The following is a 19,508-nucleotide window of genomic DNA, read 5'->3' as shown; positions in this document are numbered from 1 at the left end:
ATTTAAAAAAAGAAAGAAAGAAAAAGAAATACCCTGGCACGGATGCAAGGAGATGGTGCCCACATGCTGCTGGAAGGACTTTGGGAGGGTAGGAGAATAGATGGCTCCACACTGAGCAGAAATGCCAGAATTGCTTTGGCAAAAGGTGAACGAAGGGTTTATGGAAGGCTGGAAAACGTGCCAGCTGACTGCTTCACTGGAAGGCCTGGAAGACCCTCTGCGGAGAGAAAGAATGTGCTGGTGGAGGGGGGCATGGAGAAGCTCAGTGGTGGCTGTCTGTGCAGGCTGAGGCCGACAGTCAGGGCTTTGTTACAGAACTGGGCTTCCAGAGAGTTCACCTGACCTTCAGAAGCACGGTGAGCTCAACGAGCAGGGAGATCATAGCGGATGGAGGAAGGGGGAAGAGTGGAGGGCGTGCTCTATCTTCCGAGAGCTGTGGAGACAATGGGATGTGGTGTCTCTACAGGCGTGAGACGTATGGGCAGATAAGAGGGGCTGGTGCTCAATCCACACGATCAAATGAAATAACAGGTGCATGATGAAGAAGAGGCTTGGTAATGATTTTTCCAGCCCTCCTCCCAAACAGACCTATGGCTATTTACTCAGGTACACTGGGAAAAGGGGAGTTCCCACAGGTTTCAAGGCTAGATTTAGGGACCTGGAGCATAATGATGAGGTCCGCCTCACAGCAGGTCTGCAGGATTCACTGTCCCATCCGGCAACAGGTTCTCAAAGCACTGAATACGTAACTGCAGGAAATGTTCTCGTAGTTGGCAAGTCAAATGAACTCCTTGGCTTGTAGGTAAGAGCTCTACAAATTGGGAGGGCCAAGGGGAATGCTCTGAAACTGCCTCCCTACCCCATCCCTGGCTAAGACAGAAATCAAAAAGAGCATCCCTTCCCAGAAGGAACAGCAGAGATTTGTGCCTCACTTAATCACCTAAAGGGTACAGGGTGAGGTCCTCATCACGTTCCCATTTAATTCAACAATCAGCCCTCCTCCAAAAGCCGGACGGATCTCAGAGGATGACAGTGGGTTATTAAAACATATCTGTTATAAATACATAATATACATTTATACAGTAAAAAAGTCCCTCCGATTGCTTTGCTAGAGTGGATTAAGATGCCATTCAGCCACGGTTCTGGCAAATGTGAGCAAGAATGGGCAGGCACGTTGGATCCTTGGTGAGACACACACCACGGAGGTGGCGATGAATCCCTGAAGTTTCAGGGGACTGCCACAGAGGTAAAATTTTTCAGGGTCCAGGGGTATGGGGCATGTCAGGAATTCCCTCCGACGTAAGGACGGACTACTTTATCTCTCACTCCCATCTCTTAAGCAGGAAACACAATACCTACAGGACTCTCTGGGATCCGAAAGCAGAATGTTCCCACTGGGCAAGCTGTTCCAACCCATCTACTACATGGAACGGAAGGCTGTCAGCTCTGCGTGGAGCCCGGGGCTGGGGAAAGGCTCAGCAACAGCCCTGCCACTGGGACCATCTTGCAGTATTGGGAGTAGATGGGCTGGAAGCCACCATCGCAGTGAAGACCGATCGGGCAATAGTATCTTTACTATGATGGTGGCAAATGCTGGTTTTCCAACTCAAGCACTGGGGGGCTTGTAAGCAACATACTTATTTCTCACAGCTCTGGAGGCTGGAATTCTAAGATCAAGGCACCAGCAGATGGGGTGCCTGTTGAGGAAAAACCTGCTTCCTGGCTCACAGATGGCCGTTCTCTGTTTGTGCATTTCCCATAGACAGCTTACTAGTTACAGGGAGGCAAACAGGGATTACTCATTCGAGAAATCAGATCAAATCTCGATTAACCAAAATTGACATTCAGTGGGGGATGGACGGATATTCTGTGCCTCCAAATATGAAATCCAGAACAGGACATAGGATTATCCGGTATTTCAGCTGAGAGAGAATAACTGGAATCTATGCGTGAGAAAATGATAAATTACCGTGGAATGTTCTTTTACAAAATGAGGTGTGGGGGGAATCGGTATTCTAGCAAAATGCCAATATCATAAACCCCAGAGAAAGGCATGAAAATGTTCCAGACTAAAGGAAGGTAAAGGTCACTTTGTAATTAACTGGTGTAAGTGACTATAATCCCGATCTGTAACTGAGGGGCAAAAAGGACGTTCGAATCATTTGACAAATTACATGAGCGATTGTGGAATAGATCAAAGTACTGTATGGAGACTAAAGTTGCAGAACTTTATGTGAGAGAGTATTTCAACTCTTAGGAAAAGCTCTCCTAAGTATTTAGGGGTTAAAGGCCAGAACATATATAATTTAACCTCAAATAATTCAGGGGACAATACTGCATGCGTGTCTGTATTTACATCCGGGAAGGAGAAATTAAACAGACACAAATAACAAAGAAAAAGGAGAAAAATAGGGGCACCTGAGTGGCTCAGTCAGTTGTGTCCAATTCTTGATCTGGGCTCAGGTCTTGATCTCAGGTCGGGAGTTCAAGCCCTGCATTGGGCTCTGCTGGGTGTGAAGCTTACATTTAAAAAGAAAAAAGATAAAAATATTACAAATGATTGGATTCGGGTAAAGATTATACTAGTATTCCTTGTACTATCCTTATTCTTGCAAACTTTACACTGCATAATATCTTGCTAATGAATTCCTAGATACTCCAATGTTTTTTTTCTCATCTTTTCCTAGGAAAGAATTTCAATCTTATAGTCAAAGAAAAAGTTAAAGAATGAGAACAAAAACAGGAATCTAGGAACACATGAATGAAACACTAGGGAAACACTTAATGGAGAAAATTGGCCAACGATTTTAAAAAACATTAAAGATTATCTAAATAGGGGCGCCTGAGTGGCTCAGTCGGTTAAGTCTGTCTTCCGCTCAGGTCATGGCCCCGGGATCCCGGAGTCTCAAGTGTCCCAGAATCGAGTCCCCCATCGGGCTCCCTGCTCAGTGGGAGCCTACTTTTCCGTCTCCTCCCACCTCGTGCTCTCTCTCGCTCAATTAAATAAATAAAATCTGGAAAAAAAAAAAAGGATTATCTAAATAATGGGGAGCAAAGCCTGTATGGTATTTTAATGAGCCCCTTAGTTCATCAGAACAACACAGAGAAATTATAACCCAAACCTTCCCACCCTCACACAAAGGCGTAAAACATATAAACATAAAAGTTTTAGAGTAGCGTTACCGGAGTCACGTTCTTGTGCCCAGCGACTGAAACGAGGCTGGACCCCAAAATCAAAGGCGCAGGCAAGGCCTTATTGGGGCTACAGCTGAAGGAGACACAGGACTCACACAGAGTAAAGTCGACCCCCCGTGCACAAACTTGAGACTCAGCTTACAACGAAGTCCCCCGCTCAGGTCCCCGCGAAGGGTTCGATATGCTGCTAAGAGAAGGGGAAAAAAATGCCTCATCCTGATTGGCTGGAAGGGCCTCGTCCTGATTGGTCAGAAGGGTCTCTCTCTGATTGGTTGAGATTGCCAAGCCACTCCGGCTGCTCATTGGTGGTTTTTGGAGCCTCGTCCTCCGTTTTAGGTCCGGCGTGTGAAGAGCATTGACCGCAATCGGCTTCTGCTCTGTAAGGGTCGCGGTTTAGCAACAGCCTGCGGAGAGCTCTCCCGGTGCCTGATGTTTACCCCTTGGTGCTCGTTGCCCTGATCCCTAACCGTCTCAGTAGGACGGCAGTGTTTCCCCAGTAGGAAGTCTTCAGTCCCTATGCTCTGTAGTGTTTGTCTTAAGGGATAATGTGCACGTATTTCGGCAGATACTTCATACGATGTGATTGGATGGAGGTCCGGTAGAAATGAGATGCAGCCTTAGCCAACCTCCCAGGAGCACCAGGACCCAAGGCCACCTCCCAGACGGGAAGCGAGAGAGCAGGGGGGCGAGGATACATGGACACAAACCCTTTCCCCTCCTCTGCTGAGGTGTGAAGTCTGCACAGTAATGGGACTGGTTCAGTTCGTGCATTTTCTTCCATGCTGTAGGCTGAGGGCATTGGTCCCATTTGTAGATGAGGAAAGGGACACTCAGAGAGAGAATATGACTTAGCCAAGGCCTCCAGTGGTGGGGGGCAGAGGCTAGCCTTGAACCCCGCAGTACTACCTCCGAGCATAGCCCTGTTCTGTTTTTGCTTACCCATACCCACAAACACGGTGGCCTTGGAATCTTCACACCTGGCCATCATGTCTTCTGCTGGAAGGGGAGGTAAATTAATTGCACTCATTAGAAGAAGGGTCAGAGGAGATGCTAGGATACTTACATAGCAAATTTTTAAAAATCCAGGAGGCTCTGGAAAATTCCCAACTGTGGTGATGGAAAATGGAAATATTCCAACCCTGGAAGTCAGTGGACCAGTCAGGCTCCTAGGAACCCCAAGGCTTGGCATCCTGCCCTCGACTGTGGGAGAGACCCATCTTTTATAGCTCCAGTTTCTCTGCCCCTGTCAATGGAAACTGAGAAACAAAAATGTGTTTTATTATATTGGGTAATCAGCATCAACCTGGGGGCAGTGTGCCTTTACCAAATCCTCACTCAGGTTTTTTTCTATTCTGACATCAACCCCACAATGTAGGTGGAATGATCCCCATTTTATACAGGAGGCCCAGAGAGGTTGAGAACTTTCCCACAGTCACACAGCAGCAGGGGCAAGGCCAGCATCTAGGCTGGGGGTGTCTGGACCCATCGTCCCTCTCCAGCTGTGTACGGCCATGGGTGTGGGGGGTGGGGCAGGGATGTTCCTGGATAACCAGGATCCTGGGGCTAACAGGTTCAGCCTGAAACAGGAAAGGGAGAAGAATTAAGATATCCTTAGTGCTCTCAGTCCCCGTCTGTGCAGTGATGGTGTTGAAATTTGTTTTCCTAAGAAAGGCTGCGTTATGCTGCTTTATAAAGACTAAGTTCTGAAGTCAGCTCAAATAGCAACACTTCCTTCATAGAAAAATCCCTCCAAGTGCCCACAGCTGTGGAGAAGGAACTGCCTGTCAGGAGTTCAGCCTGCCCCGGGGGCTCCGGGGAGAGCACCCAGGGGTCTGAATTGGCTGCATCCTATAAAATTCTCTTTCTTCATCTTGCTTTTTGTTTGAGAATAATTATTTGACTTATCTTTTATATAAGGGTCTTTTGTAGTCTCTTTCTGTCCCTGTGTCCTCCCCCCTTCCCCAAGAGACCACTCATCTTCCAACACTGTTGATTAACTTGCATTTACTAGAATTTTAAAAAGTAGCTATATATTGCTTCTTGGCCTTTTTGTGAAGATCAGGTGTAAAAAAGTAGATATAACCATATAGCATGTACTATGTCTAGCGTCTTTCATTCAGCATAACATTTTGAGATGTATGTTTGTTCCTATGTCACTGGTTTGGCCTTGATGGCCTTGTATGTTACAGTTTGTTCACTCATTCATCTACCAACAGACGTCTGGGTTATTTCCAGTTGTTGTGTGTTTGAAATAAAATTGCTATGGACATTCCTGAAAAAGTCACTGTGTGGGGACACACTTTCATTTCTCTTGGTTAATACCTCAGTCTGGAATGGCCAGATCATACAGTAAGTGTATGTTCAACTTTTTAAGACACTGTCAAACCATTTCCCAAAGGGGTTGTATCATTTTGCACTCCCACCAACAGCGTGGGAGATATCCAGCTCCCCTGGTGAGGATTCTTAATGCCTGCTGTCTGTATTTTCAGCATTTTCTTCTTCTTCTTTTTTTTTTTTTTAAATCACAATGAGGAAAAGCTGTTTGTGTTAATAAAACTAAATTTGGTGATAACTTAAATTTTTAAAAAATTTATTTATTTGAGAGAGAGTGAGAGAGAGCACAGGCAGGGAGAGCAGCAGAGGGAGAGGGAGAAACAGGCTCCCCGCTGAGCAGAAAGCCTGATGTGGCGCTCAATCCCAGGACCCTGGATCATGACCTGAGCCAAAGGCAGATGCTTAACCGACTGAGCCACCCAGGCCCCCCTAAATTTGGCGATAATTTAAAAAGTGAAATCAAGGGGCGCCTGGCTGGCTCAGTCTGTAGAGCAAGTGACTTGATCTGGGAGTTGTGAGTTCGAGTCCTGTATAGAGCTTACTTAAAAAAAATTGAAATAAAAAGTAGAAATCACCTATAGCCATGCCATTCTCATTATTTTTATGTATTTTCCTTTAGAATTTTTCAGGTATATGCACAAGAAAACACCTTACTGAGGTGACGTAAATAAGCGCTTACCTTACTGCTAGATATTTGTGTTGTTTCTATTTGCGTTCTTTTATTTCACACCCAGTTCTGAAAAATAATACAGAGATCCCATGCATCCTTTCCCCAGTTCCCCCCAGTGGGAACGTCCTCCAAAACTATAGTTCAATATGGCAGCAGGGACACTGACACTGATACAATCAGAATATAGAACATTAACCCACTTGTGTCCTTTCATAGCCACACCCCCTTCCTTCCTGCCACCACCCCCACTTTCACTGCTGCCAACCACTAATTTGTTCTCCCATTGCCATGCCTCTATCATTTAATAAATTCTACATCAACTGAATCATGCGGTATGTAATCATTGGTGATTGGCCTTTCTTCCCTCAGGATAATTCTCTGGAGATTCATCCAGGGTTGTTGCTTGTGTCAGTTTTCGTTTGTTTTCATTGCTGAGTAGTGTCCCATTAGTATGGATGTCTGTGTAATCCCCTACAAACGGACCTTTGGGTTGTTTTCAGTTCTTGGCTACTACAAATAAAACTGATATAAAAAAACTGAGTATAAGTTTTTTTTGTCCGTGAACATTAATGTCTCCTTTTCTCTGAACAACTTCCAGAAGCTGTTAAATGATAGTTGCATGTTTCGTTTTTGAGAAATTGCTAAGCTGTTTCCCATAGCAGCTGCGCCATTTTACATTCCCTCCAGCAAAGTGTCAGTGATCCAGGTTTTCTTCCTCTTTGTCAGCTTTTGGAGTGGTGACTTTCTAATTTTAGCCATTCGGATGGATGTGCAGGGGTACCTTATTGTTGTTGTATTTTGTCCCTAATGGCTAATGATCCTCAACGTGTTTTTTTTTTAATATTTTATTTATTTATTCGACAGGATAGAGACAGCCAGCGAGAGAGGGAACACAAGCAGGGGGAGTGGGAGAGGAAGAAGCAGGCTCACAGCAGAGGAGCCTGATGTGGGGCTCGATCCCATAACGCCAGGATCACGCCCTGAGCCAAAGGCAGACGCTTAACCGCTGTGCCACCCAGGCGCCCCTCAAATCAACATCTTAATTTACACGTTTAGGAACTAGAAAAAGAACTAAACCCACAGTTAGAAGAAAGAAGGAAATAATAAAGATTAAAGGGCAGGTAAATGAAATAGAGAATAGGAAAACAGTAGATAAAATCCACAAAATCAAACATTTGGAAAGTTCAACAAAATGGACAAAATTTACCTTGACGGACCAAAGCGAAAAGAGGGAAGACACAAAGTAGTAAAATTAGAATTGAAAGTGGAAACACTGCTATCCACCTTACAAAAAGAAAAGGGATTATCTAGAGAATAGTGTGAGCAATGCACACCCACAAATGAGGTAATCTAGAAGAAATGAAAAATTCGGTTCCAGTGATTCGGCAGATGGCCAGCAGGGGGCACACGTCAACGCCACAAAACTCCGTGCGCTGCGCCCTGATGGCCATAAGAGGGCGCGCGAACCCGCCCTTTCTGATAGGCGTAGGGCCTGCGTGTTCCGCCCGGGACTTAGCGCGGGGTCCGGGTGGCGGGGAGGAAAGCGCCGGGTGTCCCCGACCCCCGCGGCGCAGCTGGGGGCTTTGTTCCCAGCGTCTCCAGGGACGTTTTCCTTAAATAGCGAATGCAGAAGCTTTTATTGTCCGGAGTGTCCCCATGCGTCCTATTGTTTACTTTTCCGTGTAATGTTTCGCAAGTCTTGCTTTACAATAGCCAGCGGTTCACCAAGGCATTTGAAGTGAGGGAGTGTTTGCAGAATGCAGAGGAGGGAGCCGGAGAAGTGTCTGTGCCTTCGTGTCCCACGGGAGCCCCGGGGCCAGAGGGGAATGGAGCAGGCCATGGAACGCTGCCGTGGTTGGAAACGGATTGAAACATTGCAAAGGCGGGGCGTTAAAAATCACATTATTTTAAGTTCAGCTCAGCTTATACCAAAAGAAAATGGATTATATAATGGACCCTCCTGGCTTCAATGGAAGGAAGCATAGTCATCAATTAATACTTTAAAAATCAGCTTCTCACCTGATCTTGTTTTCACTTGAGATAATTGACATGTTTGACAAAGGCTCATGACCCCGTAACAGTTTTAGAAGCTTGTTCATTCATTTCAGCTTTCTCTCTTGCAGGGCCCCAAGGCGACGGGTGGTGGGTAGAATTTAGATTTTTTTTTTTTAAGATTTTATTTATTTATTTATTTATTTATTTATTTACTTATTTGGCAGAGAGAGGGAGAGAAAGAGCACAAGCAAGGGGAGCAGCAGAGGCAGAGGAAGGACCAGACTCCCCGCTGAGCTGGGAGCCCCACACGGGACTCGATCCCAGGACGCTGGGATCACGACCTGAGCCGGAGGCAGACACTTAACCAACTGAGCCAGCCAGGCGCCCCTAGAAATTACATTATTAAGTCCACTTCTTAATGGGAAAAAGAAGTCAGCGACATTTGTCAGCTGGCGTTTGGAGATTGAACCAGTTCCTTTTACATTTCAATACCAACCGTTGCATTGTTCGAGGAATTGACATTGACGCCAAGGCGGGTATGGGGTGCGAGTGCTGTGTGGGTGTCCTTGTGGAAATGAACTGCCGATAACAGAGCTTTGTGCAGACATAACAGCAGTGCCGCTTTGTTTGTGCACTTTGAGAGGCTGGTCAGGGATTAATTTACTGGACCTCTTGCAGCTACTACTTGAGATTGGAGACAAGAGGAAAAGTCACTTTTATTTGCGGAGAAAGTTTGAGCGTTTCGGTTTGAGATGCATTTCCTTTTTACTTCCTGTTGCACATACAAGTGGAGACAATAGCGCAGGAATGAAACAGAGACATGAGTTTTTAGACACTGTCGGCACAGAGCTAACAATGCAAGACACTAAGCCATTGAAGACATGCTCGAGATTTCCAAGACCCTGTTCGGTCAGGGGAGAGCACAGGGGGGGAGGCAATCTCGGAATAGTTCAACTAGTCCTTCTGAGGTCGACCTCATGGAGGACACTGGCAGGAAGTGTTTATGGTAGCTTGAACACGGTCAGGAGCCTGCAATGTCAGAGGAGCCTGGGAAATAGAACGATCGCGAAAGGAAATCACGGAGGGGCCCCTGAGCGACTCAGTCCGTTAAGCGTCTGCTTTGGCTCCGGTCTTGGTCCCGGGGTCCTGGGATCGAGCCCTTCGTCAGGCTCCCTGCTGGAAGAGATCCTGTTTCTCTCTCTCCCTCTGCTGCTCCCCCTGCTTGTTCTCTCTCTCTCCCTCTGTCATATAAATAAATAAAATCTTTTTTAAAACACCAGGAGAGGTGGGGGCTCAATGCCCTGGGAGTTCCCACGTGGTCAGAGAACCTGTGATTGTGGGAATAAGCTGGAAGGAGGTTATGGAAAGAAGAAGGGATGGAAGATGATTGATGGGAGAGGTGAAAACCCAGCATAACCTGGGTTAGCTGTACACTGTGAAGACGCCGGTGTTTAAGAATTTGAGCCTCAGGGACGCCTGGGTGGCTCAGTCTTTAAGCGTCTGCCTTGGCTCAGGTCATGATCCCAAGGTCCTGGCATCGAGCCCAGAAGAGGGCTCCCTGCTCAGCGGGAAGTCTGCGTCTCCCTCTCCCGCTCCCCCTGCTTGTGTTCCCTCTCTCGCTGTCTCTCTCTGTCAAATAAATAAAATCTTTAAAAAAAAAAAAAAGAATTTGAGCCCAGAGAAAGGCAGAGTGAGATCCTAACTCTAGCCTCGTCATAATTTAGCCGTGTAATTCTGTTACTAAACCTCCCTGAACTGTGTCCTTCTTGTCACTTGGAAATGAGCAGCGAATCCCTAAGTGGCAGGTTTACTTTGAGGGTTAAATAAACAAATACATATAAAATCTTCATGAACATGGTCTCAATTAATGTGAATTGTTAGGGTTTTGTTTTTTTTTTTTTTCCTCCACTTTGGTGCATCTCGGCTTCAAAGGGCTGACTTAATCCTTCCTGCTTCTTACTGTGGTACCTGGTTATCAGTTCATCTGTGTGGTTTCTGTAACTCTTTCTTTTTTAAAGATTTTTAAAAGATTTTATTTATTTATTTATTTATTTATTTATTTATTTATTTTTGAGAGAGAGCGGAGAGAGCATGAGCGGGGGGGGGGGGCAGAGGAAGAAGCAGACCCCGCTGAGCAGGGAGCCCAACGCAGAATGATCCCAGGACCCCAAGATCATGACCCAAGCCAGAGGCAGACGCTTAACTGCTTAACCCACTGGGCCACCCAAGCTCCCTGGGTTAGGTCATTCTTAATGTATTAGGGAGGGACTGCAGTTTGCAAATATTTCACATATATAAACCATGAAATGTGGGGTGTTGCTGCTGATGGGGCAGGATTTCATCTACTACTAAGGTATCAGGGGGTGCCACTTAATGTCCCCCGAACCCCTTCCTCACTCTGTGATTTATGAACTTGCTGCCATTTGGAGATTGTGGGAACACCCCAGAAGCATTATGACCTGGATCTGTGTGCCACTTTCCTGTGCTAGGGATCCTGGAGCTAGGCTCGCCCTACGGGAGTCCCTGAATCCCGAGACACGGGATGAATCCTAAAGGAGATCCCACTGCGGCTTGGGCAGAAATTCTAATCCATGGGGGCAGAGCTGGGGGTCGGGACTGAGGCATTGATATTGTCTGATTCCTTCATGGGGGGGGGGCAGCCAGGATGACTGGGGTCTGTTGAGCTCAGAGGACTGGAGCAGCACACGGTGGGGGGTATGGGGGGGCTCCGGAGCATCCGAAGGACATTAGAGAACCAGTGTTCATGGGCCAAAGCAGGAACAGTTAAACCTGAGAAATTCGAGAATGGTTTCTTGTGTCTGGAGGCCAGTATCTATAGGGGACGTGTGTCGCGGTCTCCTAGAATATGGGGTCAGGGAGAGAATTGAGTAATACCTCTGACAACAACAGAGAACGTGAGAGCACGAAACTATGATTTTCATTCTCATATCTGTAAAATGGGGATATTAATATGCTCTTTACGAACAGCAGTTGTCAAACTCTTCTGAATTTTGACCCTAAGAAGGAGGGGGGGCTCCCTCAGATGGAGCTTTGGGGATTCCTGGTTGGCGTGTCTGGGCACTGCGGGCAAGACTGATTCTCACGGGGCTCCTTGCTCAGCTTTGCTCTCTTAGAGCTCAAACTTTCTCTAAGTGAGGACCGAGAAAGGCAACTGGTGGTTGAGTTTCTGACCGTGAATCCCCAGGTGAGTGGGGACCTTTTCTTGCTCCTAAAGGACATCTCTGTTGTGAATGGTGAGCACGTTTCTCCTCTTGGCCTTCAGAGTGGCCCCTAGAGGTGCTCAAGCATTTGAGGTTCCGTTACGTTTCCCCAGGACCCTCGGATATATAATGGGTCAAACATCGATCAAAAACCTGTCTCCTTCCCCACATGACTCTGCTTTGTTCCAAGCTCGATTAAGGCTGTCTTGAACAGAGGAAAGGTTAAGAGTGTTGACTTTTTGCCTCGTAGACCAGGTTTGGTGAGGGAAAACTTCCTTAAGTAACCAAATTGTGGGTGCAATTGACTAGGGGTGTGGTACACGCAGGGGACAGGGGTGAGTGAAGAGAGTGTCCGGGTCTAGTGGGGAAGGTGACCTTACAGGAGTGCCCAACTCAGGGTCAGGTGCTGGTGTGAGTCTTCTGTAGGGAGAGAGCAATGAGAGCTCCAGGGAGGGCAGCTGCGAGACTCTAGGATGGGGCCGGAGAAGACAACTGTGAATTTCTTTCCTATTTTATTTTATTTTATTTTATTTTATTTTATTTTATTTTTTAAAGATTTTATTTATTTATTTGACAGAGAGAGAGCACAGGTAGGCGGAACAGCAGGCAGAGGGAGAGGGAGAAGCAGGCTCCCCAATGAGCAGAGAGCCTGATGCGGGTCTCGATCCCAGGACCCTGGGATCATCACCCGAGGCTAAGGCAGACGCTTCACCGACTGAGCCACCCGGCGCCCCTCTTTTCCAGTTTTAAATGTGTTGCACTTTTGTTGGAATATACATGATCCTTATGAAATCTCTAAAAATAAAAAAGACAAATGGAATTCTCCTAAGCTACTACGAATAGCACTGCCGTGAATGTGGGCATGCAGATAGCTCTTTGAGATCTCGATTGCAATTCTTTTGCATATACACACAGAGGGGGAATGGCTAGCTTTTATGGGAGTTTTATTTTTAATTTTTAAAGGAGACTCCATCCTGTTTTCCGCAGAGGGTGCCCCATTTTACACTCTCGCCAACAGCGTATGAGGGCTCCAGTTTCTCCACATCCTCGCCAACACGTTATCTCTTGTTTTTTGTCTTTTTTGGGGGGTCAGTATCCACCCTGGCGGGTGTGAGGTGATATTGAGGTTTGATTTGCATTTTCTTGATGATTTGTGATGTAGGGCACCTTTTTGTGTATCTTGTGGCCATTTGTATGTCTCTCTCTCTCTCTCTCTCTCTCTTTTTTTAAGTAAGCTCTATGCGGGGCTTGAACTCATGACCCCGAGATCAAGAGTTGTGTGCTCTACCAACTGAGGCAGCCAGGCGCCCCTGTATGTCTTTTTTTCCCCTTGCCTTCCCTTCCCTTCCCTTCCCTTCCCTTAAGTGCTTATTGTGGGTTTTCTTTCTTTCTTTCTTTCTTTCTTTCTTTCTTTCTTTCTTTCTTTCTTTCTTTCTTCCTTTCTTTCTTTCTTTCTTTCTTTCTTTCTTTCTTTCTTTCTTTCTTTCTTTCTTTCTTTCTTTCTTTCTTTCTTTTTCTTTCCTTCCTTCCTTCCTTCCCTTCCCTTCCCTTCCCTCGCTTCCCTCTTTCTTTCTTTCTTTCTTTCTTTCTTTCTTTTTCTTTCCTTCCTTCCTTCCCTTCCCTTCCCTTCCCTTCCCTTCCCTCCCTTCCCTCTTTCTTTCTTTCTTTCTTTCTTTCTTTCTTTCTTTCTTTCTTTCTTTCTTTTTAAAGACATGGCTATTCAAATCCTTTGCGCTTTTTAAATTGGGTCATTTGGTTTCTTTAAGCTTTTGAGTTGAAGGAGTCTATCTCTTGTCAGATAAGTGGCTTGCAAATATTTTCTCCATTCTGTAGATTGCCTTGTCACTCTTCTGATGGTTTCCTTTGCTGTGCAGATGTTTCGTAGTTGATATAGTCCCACTTGCCTAGTCACAATATCCCAGATATGGAAACAACCCAAATGTCCATTAACGGATCAATGCATAAAGAACATGGGTAGATACACAAGGGAATATTATTCAGTCTTGAAAAAGAAGGAAATCCTATCATTTGTGACAACATGAATGAACCTCGAAAACATTATACTAAGTGAATAAGCCAGTTTCAGAAAAATACTGTGTAAGTCCCCTCATACGGAGTATCTAAAATTTATTTTAGAGTATATCTAACTCTGTGACTATGTATGGAAGACAGATGCCAGGTCAGGAGAAATGGATTTGACTAGAAGCCCAAACACAAATGAAAACTCCCCATGCAAAAGAATGGCACTGGACCCTAACCTTTCACCATACACAACAATCAACACAACATGGATCAAAGACTTGAACATAAGACCAGAAACCATGAAACTCCTAGAAGAAAACATAGGGGGTAACCTCCTTGACATTGATCTTGGTGATGATTTTTTTGGATTTGACGCCAAAAGCAAAACCAACAGAAGGAAAAATACACAAGCAGAACTACATTAAACTAAGAAGCTTCTGCACAGCAAAGGAAACCACCCACAACTGAAGAGGCAAGGTACAGAATGGGAGAAAATGTTTGCAAACCGTGTATCCAATAAGGGACCCGAAATAGACAAGGAACTCATACAATTCAATTGCAGAAAAACAAATAATTCAAAAAATGGGAAGACATCTTTTCATGCATCTGTTGACCATCTGTATGTCTTCTTTGGAAAAACGTCTATTCAGATCCTCTGCCCATTTTTAAATCAGATTATTATTTGCGGGGGATGGATGCTGAGTTGTATAAATACTTTACACATTTTGGATATTAACCCCTTATTGGATGTATCATTTGCAAATATCTTCTCTCATCCAGCAGGTTGCCTTTTCATTTTCTTGATGGTTTCCTTTGCTGTGCAAAAGCTTTTTATTTTGATGTAGTCCCAATAGTTAATTTTTGCTTTACTTTCCTTTGCCTTAGGAGACATAGCTAGAAAAATGTGGCTACAGCCGCTGTCAGAGAAATTATTGCCTGTCGAATCACTATGTTGTACACCTGTAACGTGTGCCAACTATACTAAAAATAAATGGCAAAAGGTTCTGAACAGACATTTTTCCAAAGAAGACATACAAATGGCCAACAGGGTCCCGAAAAGATGGTCAGAGTCCTCAGGGAAACGCAAATCAAAACCACAATGAGATATCGCTTTACACCTGTTAGAATGTCTATGACCGTAAAGACAAAGGATAGCAAATGCTGGTGGCAGTGTAGGGAAAAGAGAAAGTAAATTGGTGCAGTCATTCTGGAAAACACTCTGGAGGTTCCTCAAAAAGTTAAAAATGGAACTATCATAAGATTCAGCAATCCCACTTCTGGGTATATATCCAAAGGAAACAAAATCACTGTATTGATGACATACCTGCATTTTCATGTTCATTACGACATTATCGGCAATAGACAGCCAACGGAGACAGCCATGTGTCCACTCATGGATGAATGGAGAAAGAAATGTGGCGTATACACAGACATGGAACACTATTCAGCCTTCAAAAAGAAGGGAATTCTGCCATTTGCAACAATATAAATGAAACTTGAGGGCATCAGTGTAAGTGAAATTAGCCAGACAGAGAAAGACAAAGACTACTGCCTGGTATCACTTACACCCAGAATCTTTACAAACTAACAATTGAGCTCAGAGAAACCAAGAATAGAATGGTGGTGGCTGGGCTGGAGGTGGGGAAATAGGGAAAGGCTGGTAAAAGGATACACATTTTCAGTTATAAGATGAATAAGGTCTCAGGATCTACCCCATGACATGGTGACTGTAGTTGACAATACTATATCATATAATTGAGTTTTGCTAAGAGCCGAGATAACCCAAGGGTACACACACACACACACACACACACACACACACACAGTAAATATGTGAGGTTGATAGACTTGTTAACCACATATTTGACCTTGACGAAACAGTTTCATAAATCCTATTGTCCATACTGTAATTTTATCAAATCACTTCAGATACCTTTTCGCCCCCTCTCTATAGTACAGGACCTACTCTACTTTTAACCACTAAGTGTCTTTTGTTTTCTTTAGTCTGGAGTATTTCCGTAGCTTTTTGGTGTCAGTGAGGACATGGATCTATTTTAATAACACACAGCCCTCTCCCCATTCTTTAAAAGAAGATTTATTTTATGTCATTCATAATTTGATTCCGTTTATTCATTCTTAGTTGAAAGGCTACGGGGTGACCCTATGACTTTGTCAGGGTTTGACAATCAGAGGTGAAGGATGGCAGATTGCGCCCCCAAAATAGATTGCTTTGGCATATTTTGAGCTAAGACACCGAAAAAACAGCAGGTAAAAGACTGACACCTCCCCTCTCCCTTTCTCCCTGGAATTAAGCAATAAATCCCAGGTGAAAGATATCCTCCCTACATGGGGAGGAAAGAAACATTTTTAGCACCAGTCAAGGCTGAGAGAATTCTGTGCAAACAGACTTTGTTACAATTCTTATCTTTCCTTAGCCTCCCAGTATATTTTAGCTACTTCTCCGCAATTGCTTTGTTCAACCTCGTTAAACAAGACTTGGGTTTTGCCCCTTCTTTGGGTCTTCATTTCCTTATGAGAGCTCGGAGGCCATGCAAAACTTACGCTGCATGAATCTATGGGTTTTTTTTCTCTATTAATCTGTCTCGTGTAAAATTAATTCTCAGGCCTATCCAAAGACCCTAAGAAGGTAGAGATAAAGTTTTGCCTCCCCTACAGATGTCCATATGTCCCTCTGTCCCTCGCAGTAGTTGGTAAAAAGAAAAAAAATTCGTGCTCATAATTTTGATTACCCAGTGAAGGTTTTATCCCCTATCTATACGATATAATGTCTTTTCACCCACAACTAATAAGAAGTGTGCAGGGGAGATATTTCAAGACGATAGAAATATCCTGCTCCTCAGTATAATTTCCCCCTAGTTCCCTGATGTTTAAGATTAGTGGATGATTCTTGCATGATCCAGGTTTACTATGATGATGGCAGAATGATAATTTTCCAACACTAGCAATCTCTTCGACTTTACAAGTTGGCCTTTGGTATTGTCCTTTATGTGGAAGTCACTCCACATCTATCTATCTATCTATCTATCTATCTATCTATCTATCTATCTATCCATCTATCTTTCTATCTATCATGTATCATCTTATAATCATCAGTATTATTTTTATGTTCAGATTGTTCTAGCTGTGGCTACTACCTGTCACTTTAAGCTGGATGGCTTCCTTGTGACCTACCCAGTAGTTTTTTTTTCCTTATAGTTTTTTGCTTTTTCCCTGAAGAAGACATTCCAGGGCTGTCTAGTATCTACTGTGATCCAGTCCTGAAATTAGCCACCTGCTGCATTACTGAGTCGTGTCCCCCCAATTCACGGTTGAAGCCCTAAGCCCAGAGAGACTATATTTAAGGAGGTAATGAAGGTTAAATGAGGTCATAAGGGTGACCTTGCGGTGTCCTCGTAAGAAGAGGAAGAGACACCAGATCTTTCTCTCTCTCTCTGTGCATGCACAGAGGAAAGGCCATGTGAGGACATGAGAAGGCAGTTGTCAGAAAGCCAGGAAGACAGTCTGCACTCGAAGATTCGATCCTGCTGGCCCCTTGAGCTAAGAGCCTTGACTTATTCATGGGGAATATTAGAGACCATAATCTGGTCGCTAGGTGTGCTCATTGCCAGTGGGGTGTCTTTCCTTAGAGTGAGCGTGGGCAGAGCTAGGAAATACATGCGCATGCACATATACAGATATTCACGCATTGAAGCATATGTGTATTTGTGTAGATGCACACATGTATATGTCAACTGCGCATTTCCATAGACTTGTACAGTTGTATCTGCACACACACGTATGTCTACCTCTTTAACGTCAGAGTCATACAAATACATGTTATTAAAGATTTTATTTATTTACTTGAAAGACAGTGAGAGAGCATGAGTTGGGGGGGCAGAGGGAGAAGGAGAAGCACACTCCCTGCCGAGCGGGGAGCCCGACGCAGGGCTCGATCCCAGGATCCTGAGATCATGACCTGAGCTGAAGGCAGCCGCTTAACTGACTGAGCCACCCAGGCCTCCCCCATAGAAATTCTTCTAAATGTTCTGCACCCTAGAGTCTTTTCTTGCCTCCGTTCATTCCATATTTGTCTTCTCAGCGACACCCGTGGCTCCCAACAAAATTGCATTACCGATTTGCTCAATCCTTCACTGCACCTAAAATGGTTTTGAAGTTTCTTCACCTATAACACTACACAAAACAAACCTACTGAAATGTGCTGAGACCTGTTGCACCAACAACTTTAGATCAGCATCAAGCATCGCAGACTGCCGAGCCATTCCCACACGTATGAAGAATGCGTGTGCCATCTCTGGCTCCAACCTCTTAGCCAGGTCTGTGAAGTCAGTGCACCTGTTGGCTTGGTGTTTCTTTTCTCTTCATTTTTTTAAAAGATTTTATTTTTAAGTAATCTCTATACCCAATGTGGGGCTCAACTCACAACCCCAAGATCAAGAGTCACATGCTCTACTGACTGAACCAGCTAGGTGCCCCTGGCCTGGTGTTTCCGATCTATAGACCCAGGCACTGATAGGTTTCAGGGTTGGTAGTTAACATACCAGGATCTAGAAACATCGGGACACAGTGAACTCACTTCATGCAAGGTACAAGCTCAGAGTTACATGGTATTGCCCACCTGAGGCACCCTATTGCCACAGAAGGGTGCCTCCAGATACCCCAAGAGAAATCTGGGGTGCAGAGGGGATGATTACACCAGGCAAGGCCAGCTTGAAAGGAATAGACGTACTTTTAAAAAGTAAAGAAACCAAACCTTAGTACTTAGTAAAGTGTTGATTTATTAAATGCCATTGCAAATTTTTAAACCCTTATAAGCCAAGGAAAAGGAAACCAGACAGTGATGGAAATACCACTACACCATGGTTCATTGCATTGCACTTTGTGGATATTGTGTTTTTTACAAATTGAAGGTTTGTGGCAACTCCGCGTCCAAGCAAATCTAACGACACCATTTTTCCAACGGCATTTGCTCACTTCGGGTCTCAGTGTCACATTTCGCTAATTCTCTTGTTTTTTTTAAAGATTTTATTTATTTATTCGACAGAGATAGAGACAGCCAGCGAGAGAGGGAACACAAGCAGGGGGAGTGGGAGAGGAAGAAGCAGGCTCACAGCTGAAGAGCCTGACGTGGGGCTCGATCCCATAACGCCGGGATCACGCCCTGAGCCGAAGGCAGACGCCCAACCGCTGTGCCACCCAGGCGCCCCGACATTTCGCTAATTCTTGCAATATTTCAAACGTTTTCATTATTCTGTTGGTTACGGTGATCTGTAATCAGTGGTTGTGACTTGGTTGGAAGCTTAGATGATGCTTAGCATTCTCTAGCAATAAAGCATTTTAAAATTAAGGTATGTACCTTGTTTTTTATGACATAATGCTATCATACACTTAATAGGCCATAGTATAACATAAACATAACTTTTATATGCACTGGGAAGCCAAAAAAATTCATTTGACTCACTTTATTGCTGTGGTCTGGAACAGAACCCACAATATCTCCAAGGTGGTATATATTAATTTTATTTAAATGCTATGATTATTCCTGGCCATGAAATTGCTGAATCCCATTGCCAAGCATTTCACTAAAATTGCTGTCAAAAACTTGGCTAAATGGCTAAATGATTTATCAGTGATACCTCAATGGAGCCGAGAAAAACAAAATTTTAAATTAAAAACTTTAAGTGTACTGCTAAAGTCGTCTATATTAAGGTGTAACAAAATCATACATTTCGAAATAACCATCTGGCGATGGGTGAATATCAAGGTGTTTCTCCACAAAGGATTTGCCCGCTTGAGTAAGGAAGCCCGTGTCCTGAATATGATCCACATAGATGAGGGTGAAGACTTGAATGACCTCTTTGCCCGTGTAGGGCTGGTATCAGCCTCCCCGACTTAGGACTCCTGAAGCGCCTCTTTCCGCCCTAGCTGGTCTCCTGGATAAAGAAGGGTGCAGGCGACGAGGGTCCAGCAACATGCTTCGCAATACTCGCGTCTTACAAAATCTCATCCTGGGGCTCGCGGAGCGCCGCGGCTTGCACCTGTCGGAGCGCCGA

The sequence above is a fragment of the Ursus maritimus genome, unplaced genomic scaffold (genome assembly GCF_017311325.1).
Source record: "Ursus maritimus isolate PB19 unplaced genomic scaffold, ASM1731132v1 scaffold_14, whole genome shotgun sequence".
NCBI classification, from domain to species: domain Eukaryota; kingdom Metazoa; phylum Chordata; class Mammalia; order Carnivora; family Ursidae; genus Ursus; species Ursus maritimus.
The sequence above is the reverse complement of the archived record's forward strand: the minus strand, read 5'-3'. Positions refer to the sequence as shown.